Here is an 8,916-nt window from a genome sequence, read left to right on the forward strand (position 1 = left end):
AAAAATGCATATAAATGTGGAAGAAATATTACATGCGTTTTTCAAACATATATATATATTTATATATTTGTATATTTATATATTTATATATTTGAAATGTATAAAATTATATATAAATACAGTATAAACATATGAAAATACATATGTATGTATTTAAAATATTTATATATATATATATATATATATATATATATATATATATATATAGAATAAAAATATGATATATATATATATATATATATATATATATATATATATATAAAATATAAAATAATTATATATATATATACATGTGTGTATACACACATGTATATATACATATATATCCATGGAAGCAAGCAAGAATTTGTACGTATGCTTTTGACTTTTGTGGAAAAAATCTAGTTCGCTGGCAAAAGCGTGCTCTCGCCCACCAGAGCTCACTGAAATTCATCACCAGGCAGATCCTTAGGTCCGGCATCATTTAAATAGGCGCCTGTGTAAAGAGTTGAAATCAGTTAACTCTTTCTGAACCTGAAAAAATTAGGTCTTTTAAAACTATTCTTATTTATCAGCTAATTTAAATGTTAGAAACATTTGAACAGCTCAAACTTTTGTATTTACATCTAAGTGAAAGATGTGTGCCATTAGAAAGAATTATTTTTTAGGGGAACAGTGACTTTTAATGTAAGCTCGTCGGTGTCAAGCTACCAGAGATGTGCGGTTGGGAGCGAGCAATCATTTTAGTTGATAATTGCCAGGGGAATACGCCAGCATATTCTCTCCTTCTAAAATTTGGTTGATATATAGGTTTTTGGCGTACAAATCCGTACACCAATTACGTGCGCGCGAGCGAGCTTCCGATTCGGCTTGATGAATCAGCCTCATTGTCTGATACTGCCTGTATCTGTCTGTCATTTGCAAACTCCAAGTTAATGTACAGCACTGCGTAATATGCTGGCGGTATATAAATCCTGTTTATTAATAATTTTAATAATTTCGAGATAATGAAAAACTAGAGTTAGGAGCTTTAAATTATTTTTTTAAATATTCAAAAGACCTGACTCCATTTAGTGACATAAAATAGTAAACTTTATTTAATCCCTTTATTACCCACCAACTAAATGCTAATTTATTTTCCATACCTGATGAAAATTGTGGATTACCCACTATCGTTGAGAGGGGTAGGTGTGAAGAAAACAATCCTTTTTCAGTATTTCACTGAATCCCATATACGTAGGGAATGAAGCACCACTGGGTTGGCTAAATGTGGTCTCACCTTTCACCTTTCACCTCACCTTTTATGGAGGATATCCATAAAATCGTTTCAATAGAAACTGGTTCTAAGAGCATAGGCTTCTAGGGATACCCACAAAGGTGGTTTGTTAAAAAACATGATATGACATCAGTGGGGCTAAATTAGCAGCTAAATAATAGTTTGCGAAACAAGGAACAGGCAGACCGCCTCTGGAACAGGATTTTCTTCACAATTCTTGGGTGCTTGTCCCCCAATATAAAAATTTGCATTTGTCTTTGTAGTATAGATAATTAATGCGAGGGCAGAGCAATCGGCAATACTCGCAAGAGGTTTAAATATTTTGGGAGCCATGTCCTCTTAATTTCCATAATTTGACTAAGCCCGGAAATATGATGTGTTCGCCAGGATTCCAGGAGTCATCATAAATATCGTAATAGTTTGGGTATCTTGGCCGAGTACAACAAATCATAGGACCCAGTTATTTGTACTCCCAGATATTTCAATGAGACAGATTCCCACTCAAAAGGAAATGCAACTCGAATAGCTTCGACTGTCTCATAAAGAACAGAAATTTTTATTGCTCTACATATGGAATATATTAATTGGAGACCAGATATAGTATGGAACTGATTAAGTATTGATAACAGATTTGGAGAATAATGGTTGTGTTATAAACAATAGTACGTTGTCTGCATTATGGTGATGACCAGCAATGGACAGTCCCTTTTACATCGGCATGTTCTTATATTGCTTTTGTGAAAGGCTCAATCGCCAGGACAAAAAGGACAATTGTGAAAGGCTTAATCGCCAGGACATCTGTCAGGTGCCCCCTGCTATAGGGAAATAAGGTGATCGAAAACCCATATTTTGCACATATGCTCCTATTCGCTGTTTGCTTAGCCACCATATTCCTGATGAAACATTTATGAGGACCATTGGCTGCAAAGATTTGCCCATAATTGTGATTGTTACAGAGTTACATTTATAAAATTTCTTTGTTTTCAATATTTTTATTAAGAGTAAAAATTTTCCATGTTCAATAAAACAAGGATACATAACAAAAACATAAAGGGAAAAGAACTATGACATGCATTGTTAGGCAATCAGGAGCTGCGGCTCCAACAGAAAAACATACAAGTACAAGACATATTTAGACCAAATGTGCACATCAATATACAGAGAACAAAAAATATACACATACAATAACATTAAAAATAGCAGAAAGAGAAAAGAAAAAGAGGGGAAAAACGAGAATAGAGAAGGGGTATGGGCTAGGTGGGGAAGACCCAAGAATGAGTATTATTATTATTATTATTATTATTATTAATAATAAACAGGATTTATATAGCGCCAACATGTTACGGTGCACTCTACAATAAATTTCGTCACTATTATCAATTAGGGTGGCCTTGACAAAGGGGGACTTCATAAAGAAAGTAGATCCATATTAAAATTCCCAGGTAAATAATTAGTGATCCAAGGCATTTATACAGTTTTGAAAACTCCCAAAGAATCAAGAAGCTTAGCATTCAATAGTTCATTGATAAAATACCAATTAACTTTAGCATTTGTATGTTGAAATTTTGCCAATCTAGTCAGAACCAGATACCATTTCATAAGCAATTTATAGTTGGCCTCATGAAAGCCAACATGGGCCACACCATGTGGAGCTGTGTCCCATATTTGCCCCCAGTGGGCACTATCTAACGATTTACCAATATCCTCCTCCCATCTAGCCACATACAGTGGTTTATCATTCAGTTCTGCTGGAAGCAAAGAATAGTAAATTAACGAGATAATACCTTTAACCAAAGGATCTTTGTTACATTTACCCTCAAAAGATGTAAGTTTGAGGGGGTTATTCGTGTATTAAGCAAAGATTGAACATGATGGCATAGTTGCAAAATTGAGAAAAAACATGAGAAGGGTATTTCATAAATAGATCTAAAGGATGCAAATGAGTGCATTCCAGAAGCAACCATAAAATCTTTAACTCTACGGATATCCCTAGTTATCCACCCATGAAAATGAGACGGTGCTTCACATTCCGGGTGACCCGGGTTACCCACTATGGTTGCCAACTGAGTATGCGGTGACATCAATGCACCTGAGTATTTGACATCATCCCATACTTTTAGAGAATGTTGTGTTATAGGGCTATACACCTTTTTAAGCACATTTGGAGGGATCCAAAGTAAAGTATCCAACGCTAACATTCATGACATTTCTATGTTAAAGTGGCCAATCAAATCATTTTATAAACAGTTGTAAGTGGTATAAGATTTATTATTTTTCTGCATTCTCATAGCATGATGACAGCATTATATTATTACCATTATAATAATACATGTTGTGTCTCAAAACACTTGAAAGTTTAAATGTACTGTGTTATAATATTTGGGCGATTGGGTTTGGATGAATTTTATGAAGATAACCATTACGTTGTGAGTCTCATTCAGTAGCGCTCTTACTACCAATACAGGTGCATGGTAAAAGATTTTCAGTATGTGACTAACAGTGCTGTATGCTTAGAATGGTTCTGACACAGTTGTGTGTAATTAAAAACAATTATGAACACAAATAGCCATATTTAGTCAGTACACAAAGCTGCTACAAAAACATGACATGAGCAGAGGACCCTGACCTAGAAAATCAATACAAGAATGAACTGTCCTGTTTGTCCTTCTGATCAGTTGGATGTCAATTTTTGCACATATGACACATATCTCCTTTGGACTGAAATCTGACAATTATATCAAGTTGCTTCATAACTGATGAAAGAAATGGAAATTATGTCAGATTAATCAGATTATTACTTTAATCAGATTACAATGTAATCTGCTTTTAAATGGTTTTTACATTACAAAAACACCACACAACATGAAATAAAAATTAAAGTACATTTTTAATTTTATATTTTATTTTTAGATTACATTGTTGTCTGGTATTTCATTATTTTTTTAAATTATTATTTATAATTATGTATTTTATTATAATTTATGATTAATATAATAAATAAATATAATTATGATACCCGGGAGTTAATCTTAAGAATTACAGGCCCACACTATAAACAAAAATTTCTATGCAAAAAAAAATAGGATCACTTTTTGCATCAAAAAACTGACAGAATTAGAACACTAAGGGGGTTAAAGTGTGTCCTCCACAATGGCAATATATTTGGGTCAGTTCCAATTGGCATTCAGTTTCTCTTTGTGAAAAATATGCAGACATAAAGAGAGTCCCTGAGTTGTGTATTTACAATATCACCAACACAAGCAAATAATTACACCAAAATTGTCCAGAAACTCTTGGAGGGTTACAAAATGCTTGGTTGCAATATGATCATCAAGGTGCATTTTCTGCATAGCCATTTTTCTAACTAACCTGGGAAACCTTGGTGCAGTCAGTGATGAGCAAGGTGAACAATTCCATCAAGATTTGAAGGTCATGTAAGGATGGTATCAGGGTAGATTGGATGTACATGTGATGGCTGACGGTTGTTGGAGCATCTGGTGGGATTGTCCTAACACTGAAAACTCCAGGATAAGCTATAAGTGTAAATTTGTACCTTAACCGCTTACCCGATTAATTTTCAAATGATTTACTGTATATAGATTTATTGTCATAGAGTAACAATAAATCCTTTGTATGAACAAAAGAAATGTAAATAATTAAGTACATTCAAGTTATTTTATTATTTTTTCATTGTATGTAAAATTTGTATGTTTTTTGACAAAAATGGAGGGTGCCCTGTATCGTAAAAACTGGATGTGATAGCAAAAAACTGGGGTCATTTCTAAATTCACTACCCAAAAATTAGTAAAAAAAAAAAAAAGTGTAATATCTAACTCAACAAAAAATGCATTCCCCAGTGTTATTGAAAATAATCAGGAAAAATTGTTTCCAGCGACAGAAATTAGATGTCTGTGCAGCTTTACTTTCTGCCTTGGGTCCCATTGTCTCTGATCCTTCACTCCTTATCTGTACCAAAGGAGCTTCTCTGTAGAAAGAGGGATAGTGAGCATGGCTCAGGTTTCATGGCATTACAGAATAATGACTCACAAAAAGTGATTCACTCTACAGCAGCGCAAGGAGCTCTTCCTTTACTATGACTACGTTCTGGCCATTGGGATTACAGCTATGCTTACGTAGAACACCCAACCCCAGCACCTGCCTGGGCCTGACTCCCCCCAATGGATATCAGGGTAAAGCAGGACACGGGGCTTACACATTAGCCGTGATTTATCAAGCGAGCTCACCGCGTGTATATATGTGCTGATATAAAAGGCGTATTTCCGCGAGCCGGAGTCGAGTGCTAGTACACTTGCTTACACTTGCCAGCTGGATTCCTGCTTTGATAAATGAGCAATGGGGTCGAGAATACGCCAATTAAGGTGATTAGTTTTTCAGGAGGATCTGTTAAGCTTTGTCAATGGTGAGGTCATAGCAATTAATTTAGAGCACACCTGCTCCCTGCTCTGTGCGTATCTACAGTCCATTACAGGTCAGTTTGAATCTTTATTGCTTCATCTCTTTTTGGGTAAGTGCTACTTTTTTTGCTTACATTACACTCATTCAAAAAACTGCTTCATTTATTGTAGCATTTGTTGCACATAACTCCACTGTTTGTAGTAGTGTTATATAGTAGTTTTATAGGTTTGTTCTCATTGTGCTGTGCTGCCTGATCTTAGCCGTATTCTATACAAACACACTTCCACTTGCTATCCAAACAGGTTGTCAATTAGCTGTCCAGCTGAGTTGCATACTCATTCTAACACACCTGATGGTGATGGAAGGAGGTCCAGGTTGCCAAGCACAACATCAAATCACATTGATTGCCAAGCTCACAAGCAGGGCCAAGCACTCTTAGAAAGGAACAGATGTTCTGTTGTTGCTTAACCTAATTTTGCTCATTAAATACTGGATTGTATGCAATATTTAGGTGTTTACACATTAGTACAAGTATATCAAATTTTGAGGGACAAATTCACTTTGTGCCAAACATATTTTCTTGTTTTTCAGCCTTTGAGGGTGTTTCTGCAGGTTTGAATGGCATTTTAGACCTTGGCCCACTATATATTTACTCACTCCCCTCAGCTTGGTACTGGAAGAACATAAAGATGGATTGCTCCTTTGAACCAGAAGCAATATCCTCCATGAATGTTGCTTGGAGCCAACCCCATGACATCAGAAATCATAGGAAGAAGTATGCACTCTTTTCAATTTGAAGCATGGTAAACAATATGCCCCCCAAAAAACTCTTTGCCTATTTCTTCCTACAATTTCTCTTTTCTATGTATATATACACACATATAAATGCATACATACATACATATATGCATGTATGTACATACATGAGTGCACATGAAGGCAAACAAACAATATACACCTAAAAAGAAAAACTTACCCAAAAGAGGATCCTTTTCTGCAAAAGTGGTCCGTTCGTTTTTTAAACTGATAGAACACAGTTCACGCTCACATAGCTGGTCCGCTTTCCCGCACAAATTTGCGCTTTAGGCTCCTGTGGTTTGGCGCACATTTATGCGCATCAAACAACAGTTTTAATCGGCAAATTGTGCTGTTTTTAGCTTTTCAACAATTCAGAGAAAGAAACTGCTTAATAATAATCACAATTGACTTTTTGTAATTTGGAGGTCTGTTGGATTGCCCAAGGTTAAAATTTCCCAGGAGATTGTAAAGGAGATCACTAAAACAAACCCCCAAAAAACAAACAATGACAAGATTTTGAAAACTGCTTTATTCAAAATAAACACATTTGCTAAAATAGTTAAAAAGTGGCCCAAGAAAAATTGCATTAAAAAAATACTTACCAAAGCAATATGCAATTTGTACCTTTAAGGGTGGAAAACTGGATTAGCAAATATTGATGCAGAACAAACATTTAAAGGTGGTAATTAGGACATATTATTGCAATTAAACAATATGGCCACAAATACAAAATAGCATTAACATTGACTTCTTAATGTCAAAATGGACATTGAAACATTCAAAGTTTAAAAAACGAAAGCAGCTATTGTGCTAAATAGTAAGTAAAGTATGAAATGTAGCAACATAGATTAGTAGAACACAGCTCATATTTATGCGCACAGCTGATACGTATTCGCGTGTAATTGGGACATGCGCAGTCAATGCAATTTGGCTGTTTGTCTTTTGACAGTTTGACATTCCATAATCATTTACATTTGTACACCAGTGAACAGCTCTCTAATAAATAATACATTAAAACAAAGTAGTCTTTAATGTTCGTCATTCGTTAAATGTGTGTTTAGTGTAACTTTTAACCTATTGATTATTATTTTTTATTTTATATCATTATTTTACATTTTCATTATTACATTTTTATATATATATATATATATATATATATATATATATATATATATATACCGGTATAATTTTACCTCCGAAAATTGCATTAGTGCTTATTTTCAGGGGTATATATATATATATATATATATATATATATGAAAGCAAAGGAGAACTTGGTTGGATTATCTAGTCCGTTGACAAAAACGAGGTCTCGCCTGCCCAAACTCGCAAGTATTTATCACTAAGCGGATCCTCAGGTCAGGCATCATAGGCGTTTAGGTAAGCTAAACAGCTGAAATCTTTCCGAACCTGAAAATAAAAGGTCATTTAAAAATATGCTTATTTCTTAGCTAATATATATGTTTTAAACATTTAAACACCACAAACATTCTTATTTAGGGCTAAGTGAAAGATTTGTGCCATTAGAAAGAATGATTTTTTTAGGAGAACAGTGACTTTTAATGCAAGCTCGCCAGTGTCTAGCTGCAGGAGATATGCGGTTTGAAGCCCACGATCATTTCAGTTGATAACTGCCGAGAGAATACGCCAGCATAATCTCGACAGCTAAAATTTAATTGTTAAATAGGTTTTTGGGGTCCGATTCCAGATTGCGAATATGCACGTGATTGAGCTTGTTATTTGGTTGGATGAATCAGCCTTCCCATGAAGGGCTAGACCATTGAGATGAAGTTTGTTATATTCTGGAGCAGTCAGATTATTCTATATACCAACACACAAAGCTCCTGACGCATCCAAATACAATTCTCAAATGTGCACATGTAAACTGATCATTTTATAGGCTGTATCTGTAGGACCATAATCCCTGGCATGCAATGATAGATCATTCTGAGAGATGCAGTGCATGTATATTGGTAATCCAGCAATCGTTGATACATCCTTGCCTGCAGCAGCACATCCTGATAGGTAGGGATGTGGTGCGCAGAGATAGGAATTGTGCAGAATGCAGCGAACAATATTGAGATCATTGTGATGAGTGTTGGTGGGAGTGACACACTGACACCTGCAGATGTTTACAGACTGATCAGCAGCATTTGTGAATGACAATCACTGCCATAGCTGAAACTATCCCATCCATATATTCATATCCCTGCTGTTCTGACTGCGCTCCTTGTATCAGCAAAGCAGAAGCTGCAAGATTTATGTGTGTGAGAAATATCTTTGAATAGTAATATTTGAATCTATGTAACTTTCCATTGTGACTTTTTTGTTTTTTATTCTGTAGCTGTATATTAACCACCTGAGCGTTACACTGAGGTCTGGATTTCTGTACCAGAAGTGATCCACTGTTTTTCATGAATTTTTTTTTTTAAATTGTAGACCTGTAA

This window comes from Pyxicephalus adspersus, chromosome Z (assembly GCF_032062135.1).
Source record: "Pyxicephalus adspersus chromosome Z, UCB_Pads_2.0, whole genome shotgun sequence".
In the NCBI taxonomy this organism is placed as follows: Eukaryota; Metazoa; Chordata; class Amphibia; order Anura; family Pyxicephalidae; genus Pyxicephalus; species Pyxicephalus adspersus.